The sequence below is a fragment of the Silurus aristotelis genome (assembly GCF_946808225.1).
Source record: "Silurus aristotelis genome assembly, chromosome: 26".
NCBI lineage: Eukaryota > Metazoa > Chordata > Actinopteri > Siluriformes > Siluridae > Silurus > Silurus aristotelis.
Window position 1 is genome coordinate 6,379,358 of NC_139599.1, and position 18,727 is coordinate 6,398,084.

Sequence of the window (18,727 nt, forward strand, 5' to 3'; positions counted from 1 at the left end):
GAGAAAGAGGCGCTTAAAATGATGCATTGGAGATTATCATATAGAGCGATAGTCTCAGCAGGAGGCAGAGAACAGCATGTGTGTGTGTGTGTGTGTGTGTGTGTGTGTGTGTGTGTGTGTGTGTGTGTGTGTGTGTCCTCCAAGGAGTAATAAGGAATAATGAGTTTTCATGAAAGTGGAAGCAACGCACATCCTAATACTACTACCATGTGTGAGGTTTTATGTGTTTGGGGTTGTGGGGGGTTGAGATGTGGGGCTTTTTATGGTTGTGGGAGCAATAATGGGTAGGGCGTCAACCAATCTCGTTGTTTTTGTTTGTTTTTGATACAAGAGAGTAATGTTTCCAGAGCCAAAATGCTGTTATTAATCCAATGACGGCAAATTAAACATGAACATCTGATAAAGCATTCAAGGTGGTGGTGTTGGGGCGCCATTATTGTTGGCATGATACAGGACTATTGCTAATATCAGGCCAGTGTTGAAACTGACTTTCAGATTTGGTAGGGTTTTGGATATGTGCTTAATGGAAAACTTCACCCTGAAACACATGAAAATGCATTTTGTTGATATTGAGATATCTAGAGCTAATGTGTTGGTTGATGCTGTGTGGTATTTAGGCTATTGCTGTAAAACTATCCCCATGGTTGCCTCTCTCCATTCAATTGGGACATAGCTAGCTCATGCACAAAGGTACTGTAGACGAGAGAAAAAAAATCAACAATGTCTAACATAAAACATAGCAGCATGAGCTTCTTTTCTCGTCCACCATTTTTTCAGGGACTTCGATAAGATAAGATAAGATTTTATAAGCCCCACAGTCGGGAAATTTCCATGTTACGACAGCAAAAAAGTGCAAATTTGAAGCAGAAATACAGTACAAATATATGCAGTACAGTATAAAAATACAAAAGACAAAAACAACAATAATATTAGTAGTAGTTACGCTATCAAACAAACAATTTGCAATGAGTAATATTGAACTGTTTCAAACTAAAAACTAAAAAATTACTGTTATTGCACAGTTAAACAAAAACGGTATTAACACTGTGCATGATGGTGACTGGTTCACTGGAAGCAGCTCTGATTGTAAAGTCTAATCGCTCCTTCAGACACTTAGGGTGTAACATTTTGTCACTGAAAGAGCTGCTCAGAGATGCAACTGTTTATACAGGGGGTTAGAGTCAGTCTACAGCAATGATGATAGCTACCATACTCCTTTCTCCCACCTCCTGTACTGTGCCCAGGGGCATCCCCAGGACTCAGCTGGGCTTTCTGATCAACTTGCCCAATCTCTTCCTATCTGCAGTAGAGATGCTCCTGCACCCACAGACCACTCCATAGAAGATGGATGAGGCCACCACAGTAGTGCACCCTGCACTCCAAAACACCTTCGTCTCCCCAAGAGAAAGAGTCTGCTCTGTCCTTTTTTGTAAATTGCTTCTGTATTATTTTTCCAATTTGCTGTTCAGATAAACACTATTTTAAGAGTCCACTCTCTAAATGCCCTTCCCTGAAGGTTCACTGGTGAAAGTGACGAGTGTTTGTGCCGGCAAAAATCCACCAACAGTTCATATAGCAACGCGGCGGTTATGCCGAGTTACACCTGCAACCTGGTTTGGCTTAGTGATCTGCGACACGAGAAGCATTATGGTGTCACTGGTATTAGCATGGAATCTGGTGGAGTCTCTGTATTGAATCCCATCGGCACTACTATCAGCAGGTTACCGAACAGCATTGTGGGTAAAACCATTAAGAAGTAAAAAAAAAAAAAAAAAATTCTAATCAGAATTTTATCGCAGGATAAATCTTCGATGCGGGCGAATTATAACGATTTAACTGCAAGTCACTCAGGGTTGATTTGATGCGTTCATCGATTTTAAAACCAGTAATACCCAATAAAGCATTGCTAATAATACTATGCTTTCCATATAACATAAAGGTTATTAATTTTTTTATTTTTTATGTATAAATGAGTTAAAAAAAAAAAAACACTTCCACCCTAGTTTATGACTATGTGCTCTTTTTAAATTACTTTAGTTAATGTTGCTGCATTGAAGTCATTAAGATTTAGATGCATGCCCTATGTGGAGAACCAAAACTCTGCAGTGCTAAACCTCTGCCAAGACTATACTTACAATAATGAAACTCACAAAGTTTGGAATTCCTGACAGCACTCCTACTTGCCTTGCAGTTTGTGTGTATGAGAAAAATTTGTATAGTGATACACACCAAACAGGCATAACATTATGAGCAGTGTTGTGCTAGTTACTAAGAAATAGTAATGAAGTAAAATTACTTCATTCAAAAAGTTACTCAATTACTTTGTTGATTAGTTACACCAAAAGCAATGCGTTACTGTTAAAAGTAGCTTTTTAGTTACTTTTTTAAAGAACGTTCTTTAATGTTCCCATTAATGACCTTTTACACGTTATGGTCTATACAAACACAAAACTGACTTAAACACAAAGTCATTTTTAAACACTATTTTATTTAAGTCAGACCAGCACAAGCTGAATATATCACAAGGATTTCTGAAATAAATAACAAAACAAGCTGAATAATATATTCAGAATCAAAAAGTGGCTTCTGCATCATAAATGCTGTTGTGTTGAGCCCTTAAAAATGTTCCTTTCACAGCTTAAGTATGAAAACTATCAACAATGTACAACATAACACCGGGTTAGCTTCTAGCTTCGTCGAGGCATGGAGTTTCTGGAGGTGTTTCAACAGATTGGAGTTGCTGTTTATGCAGTAGATACGAGCTTCGAACCAGAAAGACACAGCTTACATTTGACTAAAAAGTTTTTGTCTTTATGCTCAACTAAAGTGAAATAATGAGCATATTTCCACTTTGAGAAACTCGTCTTGCTCTCGCCTCGCCTCGCCATTACTGCCGCACAGACCTGAATAAATGGAAACACGCCCACAGTGCGTCTTCTTTGTGTTTACAGTGGTTCATCCACCAATCCTACAGTGCGTCGCTGCTGTAAACAGGTTAGACTGTAGGCTACACTTCAGCCGAGATTTATTCATTTTAAAAAGTAACGGACAACGCACCATACGGAGTTACTTTATTTAAAAAGTAATGCGTTACTAGTAACGCGTTATTGCCCAACACTGATTATGACATTATAACATTATGACCGCTGAGTAAATAACACTGATCATCTCCTCATCGTGGTACCTGTTAGTTGGTGGGGTATTTTAGGCAGCAAGAGAACATTTTGTCCACATAGTTGATGTGTAAGAAGCAGGAAAAATGGGGAAGGTTTTGAACGAGTTTCACAAGGGCCAAATTGTGATTGCTAGACGACTGGGGCAGAGCATCTCCAAGACTGCAGCTCTTTTAGGATGTTTCTAGTCTGCTGTGGTCAGTATCTATCAAAAGTGCTCCAAGGAAGGAACAGTGGTGAACCGGCGACAGGGTCATGGGTGGCCAAGGCTCATTGATGCACGTGTGGAGCGAAGGCTGGCCCATGTGGTCCGATCCAATGGACAAGCTCCTGTAGCTCAAATTGATGAAGAAGTTAATGTTGTTAATGCTCAAGGAGTCACAACTGTTTTGGCAGAAAAAGGGGACTAACACAATATTCGGCAGGTGGCCATAAACTTATGCCTGATCAGTGGCCATAAAGTTTTGCCTGATCAGTGTAGAAATGTGTGATGTTCTGAAATTGTAAAGTTTGCTTAAGGACAGTGAAGGGCATTACATCATCTCATGCTGTGTCTCAGAAACCCTAATGTGTGTCATATTTTTTAGAGGTGTGTTGCAATTTAACTCCCAGATCTCCTCTGTTCTTTTTTTTTATGTTCTTTTATGTTTTTATTTTTTATTTTCTTATCTTCACCTGACATGGCCTTAAAAACTTTGCTCTCATGACTCCTTCTGTATTATGTTGGCTCCTTTGTGTAGAAGTATGAGGAAATTAAACTTTTATAAGCAGGTGAATATTATTCCCTGCACCCATCTGAGTTATTAAATGCTGAAGCTAAATTTTATTGTCTTTATTGTCTTTTTTTTATACTCAATCAAGCACTGAGATAACAGCTATTGTATGACGCTAATAAAGACAGTTCAAGCTTTTGGATAGCAGATAAAGACACGGGTGATGTTTGCCGTTTCTTAAATCTCGTGCTTTTTTAACAGTTAGATTTTTTGCTTCAGATTGCAGACAAACAGCATCATACATTAAATATAATACAGCATGGAGGCTCTCACACATAACGAGCAGATGCCTTTTAATAATTAAACAGAAGGCATGGAGGAAAAATGGGTAAAAGTAAAAAAATAAAAAAATAAGGAAATGGTGAGATCCATAAATAGTGTGGGAATATTTCCAAATTTTTTCACTTTATAACCACAAACTTGAATGTATTTTATTGGGATTTTATCTGATAAACCAACACAAAGTATCACATAATTGTGAAGTGGAAGGAAAATGATACACAGTGTTAAAGATTTTTTTTTTTTCAAAAAAACAAAAAAAACTGAAAAGTGTGGCGTGCATATGTATTGAGACCCAGAAGGCTCATGTTAACTCCCATGGAGGCCCATGGAGGAGCTGCAGAGATCCACAGCTCAGGTGAGAGAGTCTCTCCACAGGACAACTATTAGTCATACACTCCACCACTCTGGCTATTATGGAAGAGTGGCAAGAAGAAAGCCATTGTTGACAAAAAAGAATAAGAAGTCCCATTTGCAGTCATGCAGGGGACACAGCAAACATGTAGAGGAAGGTGCTGTGGTCAGATGAGACCAAAATGTTTTGGTCTACATGCAAAACACTATGTGTGGCGGAAACCTAACATTGTACATCAGCCTGAACACATCATCCACTGTGGAACATGGTGGTGGCAGCATCATGTGGTGGGGATGCTTTTCTTCAGTAGGGACAGGTAGGCTGGTCAGAGTTGCTGGGAAGATGGATGGAGCTAAATACAGGGAGAAAACCTATTAGAGGCTGCAAAAGCCTTGAGACTGGGGTGGAGGTTTACCTTCCAGCAGGACAACGACCCTAAACATACAGCCAGAGCTACAATGGAATGGTTGATATCAAAGCATACTCATGTCTTAGAATGGCCCAGTCAAAGTCCAGACCTAAATCCTATTGAGAATCTTTTGCAAGACTTGATTTGCTGTTCACAGACGTTCTCCATCCAATCTGATTTAACTGGAGCTGTTTTGCAAAGATTACAGTTTCTAGATGTGCAAAGCTGGTTCTTGCAGTTGTAACTGCAGAGAAAGGTGGATTGACAAAGTATTGACTCAGGAGGGGCTAAATTCATATGCACGCCACACTTAAAATTTTTATTTAATATTTTTTATTTTATATAAATCATTTTCCTTCCACTTCACAATTATGCAGTACTTTGTGTTGGTCTTTCACCTAAAATTCCGATAAAATCCATTTAAGTTTGTGGTTATAACGTGACAAAATGTGGAAATATTCAAAGGGGTATGAATACTTTTACAATGCACTGTACATTCCAAAATAAGCAGATGTGCAGAACAAAAATGCACATCTGCAAAAAAAAAAGAGAGAAAGAATCTCAAATGCTTTATATTTGCCAGTCGAAATTATGCTTTATTTAGACTAAGATCAAGAATAAATTCTTCAAATGCCAAGACAGGTATCTGAACGATCCAATTAAAGAATTCTTGTCAATAATTTGACGTGTTCCTACTGACATGGATGCATTAGTTATTTTTGCAGTTCTTAGCGCAAGCAAGCCTATAACACACAAGCCTAGTCTTGCTTTTGATGAAGCTAGTTAGCCAAGTTAAGATTTTATAATAAAATATAATACATTTAATAGACAAGTGTGTTTATTAATCAGTCAGAAACATTATAATATAGAAAATGTATTATACAATCGGTAGTCCTGATCCACAGGTCCTAGTTTGAAATCATTACTTAAGTAGTGTTAGCAAAAAACAGAAATGGCAAATGATACAACCTTTTGTGAATAGAACTAATGGAAAACGCAAAATTTTAATGTATTCCATGTGCAGTAATGTACAAATCAATGTGATTGAGATAATGTGCTAAAATGCTACAATCTTTCATACTGTTGTTACTCACAGCTATGCAAATATACAGCATAACCACACTCTCACATGTGCGATATTGCTACTTAAAAGCATCTTATTTAAAGGAAAATCAGGTATTTAAAACTATAATCATACACTAGTATTTAGAAGTGCATCACTGTAACTACAACTATACTTCAGAATATGGGTGGGGCAGTGACACAGATAATCATTTTCAACCATTAAATGTAATGAAGTACTGTGTTTAATGCTTTTTTTTATTAGGGTAATGCTTGGTGCAGCACTTTAGTCATTCCCTCTATATTGAATATATCAGAGCTCGAATTGTGATGTTTTAGTATTTGTTTAGACAGAAATGCCTATTCATTAACATAAAAGCCAGATCGGATGACGGATGAAAGTATTTTAATTCCATTTGCACCTACCGTAGAAAACCGCATTTTTATTTCTCTTACCACATTTTAAAAGTAGATTCGGCGAATAATTTTACTGTGCAGGAAAAAGAAGAATTAGCATTTTATAAAAAACGGTTTTGAAGAAAATCGATCTGCTCAACCGAGTCACACTGCTGTTTTGTCCATAATCAAGATTAATCATGTTAAATGATCAAAGACTTGGAGTCCTTGTGTGTGTGTGTGTGTGTGTGTGTGTGTGTGTGTGTGTGTGTGTGTGTGTGTCTGTGTGTCTGTGTGTCTGTGTGTCTGTGTGTCTGTGTGTTGGAGTGTGTCGGTCTCTCCAGGCTTGGCATGAGAACAGAGGGCTGATCGAAAATTCCAGCACTGTGTAACTCACTGCATGCTTCAATTTTGTGTTCCACTTTACACACACAAACTCAGGTTCAATTTTTCTAAAATGATGGGTGACCTTTAATATAAGTGATTCTTGACATATATTTTTTCTCAGAGAACGGATGATAGAGTGCCTAAATTTTAGTTTTGTTGCTGCTTGAAAAAGCAATCATATATATATATATATATATATATATATATATATATATATATATATATATATATATATATATATATATATATATATATATATATATATATGCATGTGGAATATATATATATAAACTATAAGATATAACAATATTGGTCTATAGCAAATATTACTGAGGGAAAATGCATTTAGGTCTATCTATCTATCTATCTATCTATCTATCTATCTATCTATCTATCTATCTATCTGTCTGTCTGTCTGTCTGTCTGTCTGTCTGTCTGTCTGTCTGTCTGTCTGTCTGTCTATCTATCTATCTATCTATCTATCTATCTATCTATCTATCTATCTATCTATCTATCTATCTATCTATCTATCTATCTATCTATCTATCTATCTATCTATCTACAGTACAGACCAAATGTTTGGACACACCTGCTCATTCAAAGAGTTTTCTTTATTTTCATGACTATGAAAATTGTAGTGTCACACTGAAGGCATCAAAACTATGAATTAACACGTGGAATTATATACATAACAAAAAAATGAACTGAAAATATGTCATATTGTAGGTTCTTTAAAGTAGGCATCAAGAGAATGCCAAGAGTGTGCAAAGCAGTAATCTAAGCAAAAGGTGGCTACTTTGAAGAACCTACAATATGATATATTTTCAGTTGTTTCACACTTTTTTGTTATGTATATAATTCCACATGTGTTAATTCATAGTTTTGATGCCTTCAGTGTGACTCTGAGGAGTTTTGATGTATGGTCAGACAGCGTTCTCGGTTTCATCATATTTTTAGTTACACCCGAGCAGAAGAAAAAAAAGTGAGACAATGCTGTATACTATGTGCCTTCTGTTTCTTTTAACCCTCAAACCCTTATTCTGCCATCGCTGCGCAGCCTGTCAGTGCGAATTGCCGATCAAAGCCAAACACCCACGCACACACACACACACACACACACACACACACACACACACACACACACACACACACACACACACACACAAGATTGTAACCTTCTTAGATGCAACACAACTCTATTTATCTCACCCCCTTTGACTGAACATTTGTCAGGGTCTGACATCATTATGTCTGCTTTAGTTTTTGCCTATTCTGGAAAGCAGTTTTACAGCCAGCAGCGTTAAAGGAAACACGTATTTTTTCGTGCGACTTGAAAATGCAAGATTCTCCAGTGGTTTCTAAAAACAAAAGCAAGAAAATCAGTCTAAAAAAATAAAGTTCTACAAAGCAGTTCCTGGCACACCTGTCAAACACGAACACACTTTTCATTATTGTGGTGTTTCTGAGCTGTGAATTTATTTTTGTTTTATTAATAGAAGTAGTGCAGCCGAACTCGTAGTGTGTCATTTTTATTTATTTATAGGCCACATCAGAATTCAGAAGCGTGAATATTATCTTAGGGAAGTGAGAAGCAAAGCAGCTCTGCTTCTTTATTCATCTGGCACACATACACATTATCATAATGCATGTTTATTGCACAGTGGATTCAGGCAAATTCATGATGTTTGTGGGGAAAAATGCAAAAAAAAAAAAAAAAAAAAAAAAAGCAGCTGAATTGCAAACCATGTTACAAGTAAATAAAATGTCAATTTCTATTTTTTTTCTTTGCATGTGTATTGATGTAGACTGAAAATTTGGGCTTCTCCGATCCTTACCTTCCACCCACACAAACACAGGCCTCTTTTTAGGATGTCAAGCTTGTTATCAGATCAGGCCGCCCCTTCCTGTGACGTGTAAGAGGAAAGACTTGTTGTTCTCATGCCTGTAGTTTTCAGTCTTTTCTTCTTCTTCTTTTTTTTTTTTTTACATTTTATTTATTGACTAATATTATAACTTCTAGATCAACATACAAACAGTTAAAGTTGTGAATGAAGTGGGTATTATCTGGTTGATACATTCTGCTCATTAAAGTCCGAGTTGTTTGAGAGATGCCATTTATAAAAATTTTTTGTCTAAAAGGCTAAAAACTGCTGTTTTTTTTTTTTATCAAACTTGAGCTTCGAATTTGCCCCTTTTCAGTGAGTCAGTTTATCTGAAACTGAAAATGAGTCGACTCTTTTGCACTTAAACAGCTCATCACTAACGTGAGATGACTCTTTTCGGCTCCCAAAAGGTTCACTGCCAATGTGAGTCAGATTTTTTTAGCTCCCAGTAGCCTCATGCCGTGGTGAGTTGACTGTTTCTGCTCCCAAGCAATTTATGTCAAGGTGAGTCGATTCTTTTGGCTCCGAACCAGTTAACTGCTAACGTAAATAGACTCTTTTGGCTTTTTGTGCTGTGCGACAGGTGAGGAAGCTGGCTTAAAAAAAAACAGACGCATGAATGCTGCCAGCTTTGCTTTGGAGGTTGCCTCTTTACAAATAAGCCTGCAAAGAGTTGGCTGAAGACAACCTGTCCAAGAGCATGGATTACTGGAACTATGTCCTGTGGTCTGATGAGACTAATATAAATTTGTTTGGTCTAGATGGTACCAGCATGTGTGTTAACACCCTGTTGAGCAGTACCAAGAAAAATGGGTCTGGCTCACATGGTGGTGGTTGCATCATGGTCTGGGGCTGCATAAGTGCTGCTGTTACTGGGGAGCTATGGTTCTTTGAGGGAAACATGGTTTCCAACTTGTATTGTGATATTCTGAAGCAGAACATGATGCTTAACCTTCAGAAACTGGGCCGTACGGCAGTTTTCCAACATAATAACGACCCCGAACACCATCCTCATCATAAAATGATTGATTTTTGGGTTTTAGTGCTTTCAAAAAGAACATTAGGTATTCAAACATATGAGAAAATACTTTTGCAATACACTATAAGTTATAAGTTATAAATAAATAAAATGTATTAAAATTAAATAAATAAAATATTCACAAAATAATTTATGAATCTACAAAACAATTTTTAATAAAACATAAAAAAACAGAATCATACAACTGAAACTGTAGTTATTTAAATGTAACCACTTACACACAGAATTTTTCGAATGTTGCTTTACATTCTTACATGCTTTTATTATTTTGGTAATTTTATATGCAGAACAATTTTGCATGGTGTTCCAGCTTTTAGTTTAGCACATGGCAGAGGAAGTTTAACATTATGAAGCTCTTTTATTATAACTTTAAAATCAGTGTGGGCAGTAAGAGATCTAGAAATTATGTAGGTGCATGCTGCTGTTTTTGCTTTCTGGTATGCAATTTTGGTTTGGTTTCTTCACTAGATTGCTTGAAATGTTGTACTTAGCGTAAAATAATGCAATGTTCCTTTAAGGTTGACACCCACAAGCAGGCACACAAGCAATTTTCGAGTTCTGAAATTGGGAGAGTCTGTTGGCATGCTGAATCTCCTAAAAAAAAATTGCCTGTCTTTTTCTGTTCCTTAGCCATTACTCAGACACACATACACAAACACACCTAAACCTACTTTAGTTGTGGCTATCGTTCCCTCTTGAGCTACAAATGTATGCAGACCTTAACACCATAATGCCATCAATAAAATTAAAATTTTTTAAAATGTCATATAATTTTGCATAATGTTTTTCATGAATAATGTTCTTTTTTTGTGAGGAAAAGATTGTACACAAGCATTGGCTTCAGGTTTAGTTGGGAGGCGGAGGCTTAGTGGTTAAAGCATTGGATTTTACCTCAGAAGGCCATGAGTTTAAATCCCAGCCAGACCATGCTGCCACTCCTGGGTTCCAGAACAAGGCTGTTAACCCCATGGCTTCTCAGTGCAAATGAGATAAATGTACAGTAAGTAGCGCTGGATGAGGGCATCTACCAAATACTGTAAATGTGAATGTAAGACTTTTGTACACACACATATATATATATATATATATATATATATATATATATATATATATATATATATATATATATATATATATATATATATATATATATATATATATACCCTGTTTTTTTTTGTTGTTGTTTGTTTTAGTAATCCCATGTACACTGTATTCATAGATTTTGATTCTTGTTTTGAGTGTAACCCGTTGTAGCCTGCTGCTGTTGTGGCTCGTCCACCTCAAGTTTTGCCAGTTTGTGAGCTGCTTTTCTGCTCACTATGGTTGTAATGTGTGGTTATTTGAGTTACTGTAGCCTTTCTGTCAGATTGAGCCAGTCTGGTCTTTCTGACTTCTAAAGGAATTTTATTTTATTGCTCTATTTTTTGAGTATGCTCTATGTAAAAATACCAGAAGAATTTCCTTTAAAATATTAGTAATTTTTTTTAAAATCCCCATCTGGCACCAGCAAACGTGCCGCATTCAAAGAACCAGAGTGCACAACTTTTCTCTCTTCTGTTGTTTAGTTCGAACTTTGCGCAGCACTCTTGCCATGTATCTGCATAAATCTGTGTTGTGTTGCTGATTGGAATATTTTTATACGAGCAGCTGTACCGATATTCCTAATAAATTGGTGTATTCCAGGTTTTTCCTTTGCAGACAAAAAACAATCACCACCTGGTTGCTTTGAATATAGATATTCTCACACCACCAAAGACATTCGTAGAGGTCTCAATGGTGTCAGTGTATGACACTTTCGACATTTTACTTGCGGGATAGACTGAGGACTTATGAATTATTGACCAGAAGATAAGAGGAAGCACTAGACCCTCCCATAGCGTGTCTTGTCTTTGTTCAGTGCTGCAGACAAAACATGGAGAGAAATGGACAAAAACATGTGTCTTAATCAAAACATCAGTAACAATAACTGTGTGTTTAGGTAGAGTCTCATGCTCGGTTTACTGTCTGAGTTTCCTTCAGGTTCTTCTGTTTGGCCCGATGATTAAACACCCCAGTAGGTTGATCAGCCACACTAAACAGGTGTGAATAAATGAGCGTGTAAATGTGTGTGGTGTCCAGATTGTAGCGGTGTCTCACATTCGGTGATCCTGTGATAGACCCCGGACTCTTCATGGTCTTGTCCAGGATGAAGTAGTTTCTAAAAATGATTTATTAAATAAATTATTGAGCTGAAATCTAATATGTTTTAAAGTTAATAACCCGCTCCTGGATGATGGTTGATAGCAGGATGTTGACATTCAAGAAAGGAACAATTCTCTCAAAGGGGATAGATTATTATTATTATATGCCAATTACAGAGTCCTCAGGTGTGGATAGAAATGTGATTTAATTACCCCCAGTTAATTACCATTAATCATGACTAGCAGAGGCAAAGTAGGCTTTACTGGCTTGTGGCATCATTAGATGCTTTCGAGATGAAAAGCTGAAATAGTTAGGTGAAGCTTAAGACCCTCAATGGATACTGAGTCGAAATATGAATTATATATCGTGCATTGCAACTGAAATTTGATTGTCTACTGTGTTTCCAATATCGAGGTATAAACTAGTAGTTTTGAATTGATTTATTTATTATGATTAAACACATTTGCTAGTAATTATTAAAATGACAGTTTTTATGCTAAGCATTTGCTCCTGGATCATAGGTGATAGCAGGAAGTTCACAGGGGCTATATCCGAAATGCTATTGTTTCCATACAAACAGGATGTACTATAGTCATGTGTACAGTGTAGAGTTAGACAGTATCATCATCATCATCATGATCATCAACACTCACTATTCTCTCTTGTTTCATGTTTTACTTTTAAGCTTTATTTTTGGCAAAAAAACTTTTATTTAGAAATCACTGCACCAAATTCAAAGAATTTGACGAGGATTTAGGAAAGCTGCAGTTCCCTCACGATAACACTTGGTATTCAGAACAGCGTGGGCTGTTGGGATCTGAGTCAACTTAGCGATTTGTCTCTTTGCATTCACACAGCTAATGTATTCTTTGTTTGCTTACTCTTTGTCTCTCACCTTCTTTTTTCTCACTCTGCCTCTCATTTGGCTAATTAGTAGTTCGTTTAAACGTTCATCATTCACCGAGTGTTCAGAAGAGTGTACACTCATATGCACACAAACAGGCTCAATGAAACTTTAAGGACCTTTTGACATTTGGGTGGTATTTTATTCAGCTCATGCTCGTGACACAGTTTTACACACATATGCACAGACAAACACTATGATTAGTGCAACTAAACCATTATATTGCCTTGCATACACTATCTGGACAAAAGTATTGGGACACCTGCTTTTTCCAGCCACATTCCCCAAACTGTTCCCACAGAAATGGAGGCACACAAATGTATAAGATGTCTTTGAGTGTGGTAGCATTACATTTTCCCTTCACTTTAGCTAGGAGACCCAAACCTGTTCCAGCATGACAATGTGCGCAAAGCCAGCTCCATAAGCTTATGTTTTCCATCAGTTGAAGTGGGAGATCTTGAGTGGCCTGCTATAGAACTCTGACCTAAAACACCTTTGGGACACAGGCTTTCTTACCCTACATCACTACCTGACTAACTCTTTGTGGCTAAATTAACACAAACCTTTACAAGCACCCTCTAAAATCTAGTGGAACATAGATTTCTACTTTCCAGAAGAGTTGAGGTTATTATAACAGCAAATAGTGACCAAATGTATGTATATGTAGCGTATTACCTCGAGGCTGTCAGAATTCATTTCAACATTCTACTCTAATGCAGGCTTTTAGATTTGTTTATTTCTTTAAAAGAGAAATTCTTCGATGTATACATTTCCATGTTCTATTTTTAGTCACCTCAGGCATTTCTATCAAAATGCATTTACTCAAATGTCAAAATTAAAATTGCCTATAGTTTCACTAGTGCTGTGAATAAATGTATTTATTGATGAATAGTAAACTTTATTTACATATCTAATTCTTTTCTTTTATATTGCTTAGATAACACATCAAATATTGACCGTTTAACAGTATCACAGCCGACAACCACTTATCAAGATTAGCAGTGACAATGTTAATATATTTGCTTGTGGCCAATCTTTACAGATGCTTTAAAGTTGAGGAGCTGAGAAAAGTGAAGAAGGGGCAGGTTGATGATGGATACTGTGTCGGAACATGAATTATCCTCCTGTTAATTGCAATTGATATTTACCGCCATGTTTCCAATATGAAGGTATCAAACTAACATCCTGTACATAATGTCATTTTTTTGTTTTTATGATATACAATATATTTATTTAATACTAATTTTACTGCCAGTAATCAATAGGCAGCGCTAAGCGCTGACGATACCTGCGATACCTCAGAAAAGTGATACCTTCGTACAATGGCAAAATTGTATTGTCATTGTTAACAACTAAATACTATGTACTATTCTATATATAGTATAGTATATAGTGTCAGAAATCTAACTGTACAATTATCTGTCATTACACAAAGAACACCACTCATTCCCTCATCAACAGCCCATTCGGAAATATGAGCGGTTAGGGAGTATCCTGTTGGGAAATCAATGCTTATTTGGGCCACCTGTCCTCATTAAAGGCAGATAGCCATGGGAGCCGAATACAATCCCAAATCCTAAACTCAAAGTCGTCCCAACACAGAGAATTTCTGACATTAATCCAATTCAACTCTAAACAAGGTTCTGAGCTAAATGTAAATTCTTTTATTCTTTTATGAGGCAAGTGTGAAAAATGACCGGCATCCTGCTGGAGACCGAACTCTGACAGTGATGGACGACAAACTGTGCAGACTCAAACAAATGCTGCAAGTCGAGGTCTCCTCAGTCACAACGTGCTGATGAGCTCTGGGTTGTGGCCACCCCAGTATGCTAAGCTCATATATAGTTCTTTATTTAATAACCATTATTACACTGAATGTCTGGAAATTACGAGGAGCTGAATGAGATTAGGACTTTGATTTGAAAGGGGAGAAAGATTTGATGCCACGAGTAGTTTGGCCTAAATGTGTCAATCGATATATTTTGATTTCATCATCCATCCTGCTCCATTTTAATTTCATTGTTTAAAGGTGCAATAAGCAGAGTTCTTTCTTACTAATACAACTAACCTGGAAAATAGATAGACCATGAGGGAGCTAATAAAATCAGAAAAATCTGTGGATCATCACAGAATGTATTTTTATGAAAAGTCCAAAATTCCCCTTCACTCTGCAACTATCTTGATTATTTTGGGGGAAAAAAACATTAAAGAATCCAGTCATCCAGCACAGTCCGATACTTACCATGCTGTGTTTCCAAACACAACATGACATTGAACATTGGATGGAATTGTCCAGTGTTCCTAAACAGGTATGCAAATCAGTATAAATGTTGGAATGGCTTTACATATAAAATCAAACATTCATTGTATGACAGAGGTGTTGATTTTGAACATTTTTGCAGCAGTAGATCAATATAAGAGAATCGGGCTGTTTATTTTTGTATTTTCAAATTAATCGGCCTGCAAATTAGGCCGACTATTATGGAAGGCGCTTCTGATACACCAAACCAAAAGTACATTCTGTGCTTGTGTGAGAAAACATAACTCTTCCATATCAAAAAGTGGCAGTAGTCTGAATTCGGCATCCACACAGGAAAACCAGAAGCGTTAGAACTGTGAATATAGCATATTTGTTTGCACCTACCACGATCATTACTAACGGATATGTGTATTAATTTTTTTTCAATCACGTCAAGTTGCAAAAACGAGCAAGAATGACAAGCGTGTTTTTTCTTCTTCTAGTGTGCTCATTTGCTAAGCTGAATAGCCAATTAGAATTTTTTTTCTCATTAACAAACTCTACCATTGATTCGACCTGCAGAATCGGCCGAAAAACCATCGAATCGCCAACGAATCGCCATCTGTCTAAAGTCTGTCTAAAGTTTAAAAAAACCACCCGACATTTCCCTGATGGCCGACCATCAGCTTGATGTTTTCTAAGCTTTAAATTCTTATTTTTTCGTTCTTAATCTAGCTTCACATATTTCATTGGTTAAATATGATGCTGCATTTAGAGAGAGAACAATAAATTTTTTTAAAAGTATTGTTAGAGAGCATTTAACCAGCTGTAGTTTAGACTACAGGTAGGAACAGGGACCAATACCTGTGCCTGGTTAAAGAATAATACTGATTAGAGAGGCTTGTGTTGTTTAATCTTCTTCTTTCGGCTTCTCCCATTCGGGGTCACCACAGCGGATCATCTGTCTCCATACCCCCCGTCCTCTACATTTGTCTCTTTCAACCCAACTACCTGCATGTCCCTCACCACACCCATAAACATCCTCCTTGGCCGTCCTCTTTTCCTCACTCCCGGTGGCTCTATCCTCAGCATTCATCTACCGATATACCCCATGTCCCTCCTCTGCACATGTCCAAACCATCTCAATTTCACTTCCCTCAGCTTGTCTCCAAAACATCCTACATGCGCTGTCCCTGTAATGAACTCATTTTTAATGTTCAATAAATGTTTAATTTAATAAATTTTCTGTACCATGTCTTATTAATTAACTGTTAGATTTTATGAGGTGGAGAAAACAGAAAATATCTATCATGCACATATACATCATATATCGGCCATTCCTTGCCTTCATTTCTAAATATCAACATCGGTTGGAGAAAAAACCTATATCGGTCGATCTCTAATTAAAGTGCAAACACTCATGTAATTGAACAGATTCTGGTGGTGTGTCTTTGTGTATATTGGCGGTAATGGGGTTTAAGTTTAGAGAGAACCTAATTCCAGTGTACTACATAATCTTTCTTTCTAACGCCTTTGAAGAGAGTTAGTCGTAATGCATTTGTTGGACGCTATTTTTTATTTTTGCTAAACCATGACTATATAGCCTCTATAACTAGAGTTTGCCTAGACACTGTGTTGACAGAACCACCTGATGCAGTAATGTTTGAGTATCAGGGGCAATCTGCCAGCTGTCATTTACAGCAGAGGTGGATGTTCATTCCCCTTGAAGATGCCCTCAGCAATTTGGAGGTGAGAAAACACAATCATCAATTTTGTCAGTCTTTCACTGGTGCATTGGAAAACCTAAATAAAGGCATAAAATAAAGTGAGAAAATTGTTCCTTTTCTTTTTTGGAAAAGTAAAATGTGTATGTTTTATTCATTTTTATGTAGTGAAGGTCTCTTAAAATTGACAAATTGAACTTTTGTCATTTAGCTGAAAAATATTGAAAATCTGAACTTCAGATGAGGTCGAATGGAAAATATGAGCCCAGATTTTTTTGCCTCACCATATCGAAAACATACTGTAGTTTTAGCTTCAGATTTATGTTCAGATTTTCAGATTTTTAGCCAATGTGATCATCTGATGTTGTATCCTGTTTACCTCATTTGATTTGTTGTGTTTTCTGAGTGCTTTTCTGCGCAACACAGACTTAAAGAGTTGTTATTTGAGTTTCCGTAGATCATCTCATATGGCAATTCTAATATGCCGTCTCTCATTAACAAGGCTTTTTGCCTCTCTGGATGTTTTCCCCATTGATTTTAGTGTCATATCTATGTCTATTGCTCGTGCAAATCCCAAGAGATCTGCTATTTTTTAAATACTCGAAGCAGCCCATTTGGATGCAACATCCAAATCACTGAGATGACATATTTTCTCCATTTTGATGTTGTGAACATTAGCCAATTGCCCAGCAGCCATGAATCATGAATGAGCAGATGTAAGGTGCTCCTGTAAAAACTGACAGGAGAATGTATCCTGTAAACAGCATGCACAAAGTAAATACAATAAATTTTTTCACTCGGTATGGAGCCTGTGGATAAGCACTCGAAGTCCCAGTGCATGGTATTGACCTCTTTTTGATAAAAGTATTTTGGCAGATACACGGGCAGAGTACATTCAGCAAAGCAGGTCACAGCGGTTACACCATCAAACCTTAACCAATTCCAAAAATGACCAAACACTGTGGGTTTTTTATAAGGTTGTGTGGGTTGAGCAATTTTTAGGCTCTTGAAAATGGCTCACAGAGCCTTTAGAGTGTTCTGTGTGTTGTACAAGATAACCAGAGCGTTCCGCTTTCTGAGATTAGGAAAAGCTTGTGTATTTTGCTACATATTATTATCACCTGCCTTCTCATAAAATTGCAGCAGCATTTGCTGAACTGTAGTCAACTGCTTAGTGTTGGGAAGAGATAGAGGACGAGTGTGCGCTACAATTTTTGTGTGCTCTGTGTAGGATTATCGCTCGCATTGCAGAGGAGTGACGAAAAAGAGGTGGTAGGATGTGCAGTTCTTGACTTCATTAAAGCTCTATTTCTATATGAGGCGTGGGCAGAATGTGTGTGTGTGTAGGAGAGTGTTTTTTGGATGATTGCACAGTGCAGAATTAAAACCTCTAGACTTAAAAGAAGCGAATCCAGTACATTATACAAAACGAAACCACACACCAACTTTTCTTTTGCCGCATTTGGTCGAATCGTATCATTTGAAATCTGAAAGGTCAGAGCTGAATTTTTAACAATGACTTTACACTAGCCTTTTAAAACTGACCTCAAGTTCAGTCTAAAAGGCAAGATGATGGCAGTGTAGCAGTGCGTGGGCATGAAGTGAGTATTAATTATACAGCGGCAGCGTGTGTGTTAAATTCTCCACACTGCTGTAGGCCGTAATTCAGAGTAAGAGATTAGCATCATTTGTTTCTAAGGTGTTTTTTTTTTTTTTAGTTACTTATTAACAGAAAACTCTTGGAGAATTGAAGTTGTTAGGAAAGAATGGGCTCTGCCCGTAGACCATCAATTGCGCAGATCATTACACTCGACTCTGAGCATGCTCAATAGTGCTCAATTGTGCTCAGTGAGCCCTTAACACAAGAGTGTTAGCAAATGTACAGTAGGTAAGATGAGGAGACCAGGGCCAGCATTCCATTCA

General features: G+C 37.1%; 1 protein-coding gene and 1 long non-coding RNA gene across 23 annotated transcripts in view; both read left to right on the forward strand.

Moving 5' to 3' along the window:
- Positions 1 to 18,727, forward strand: part of tspoap1 (TSPO associated protein 1) — a 116,439-nt gene that overhangs the window by 20,002 nt on the left and 77,710 nt on the right. The window lies entirely within an intron of this gene.
- On the forward strand, positions 391 to 4,297 carry LOC310720939. Its single transcript, XR_014531881.1, has 3 exons — positions 391 to 969; positions 1,079 to 2,579; positions 2,784 to 4,297. It is a non-coding gene; the product is annotated as an uncharacterized lncRNA (long non-coding RNA).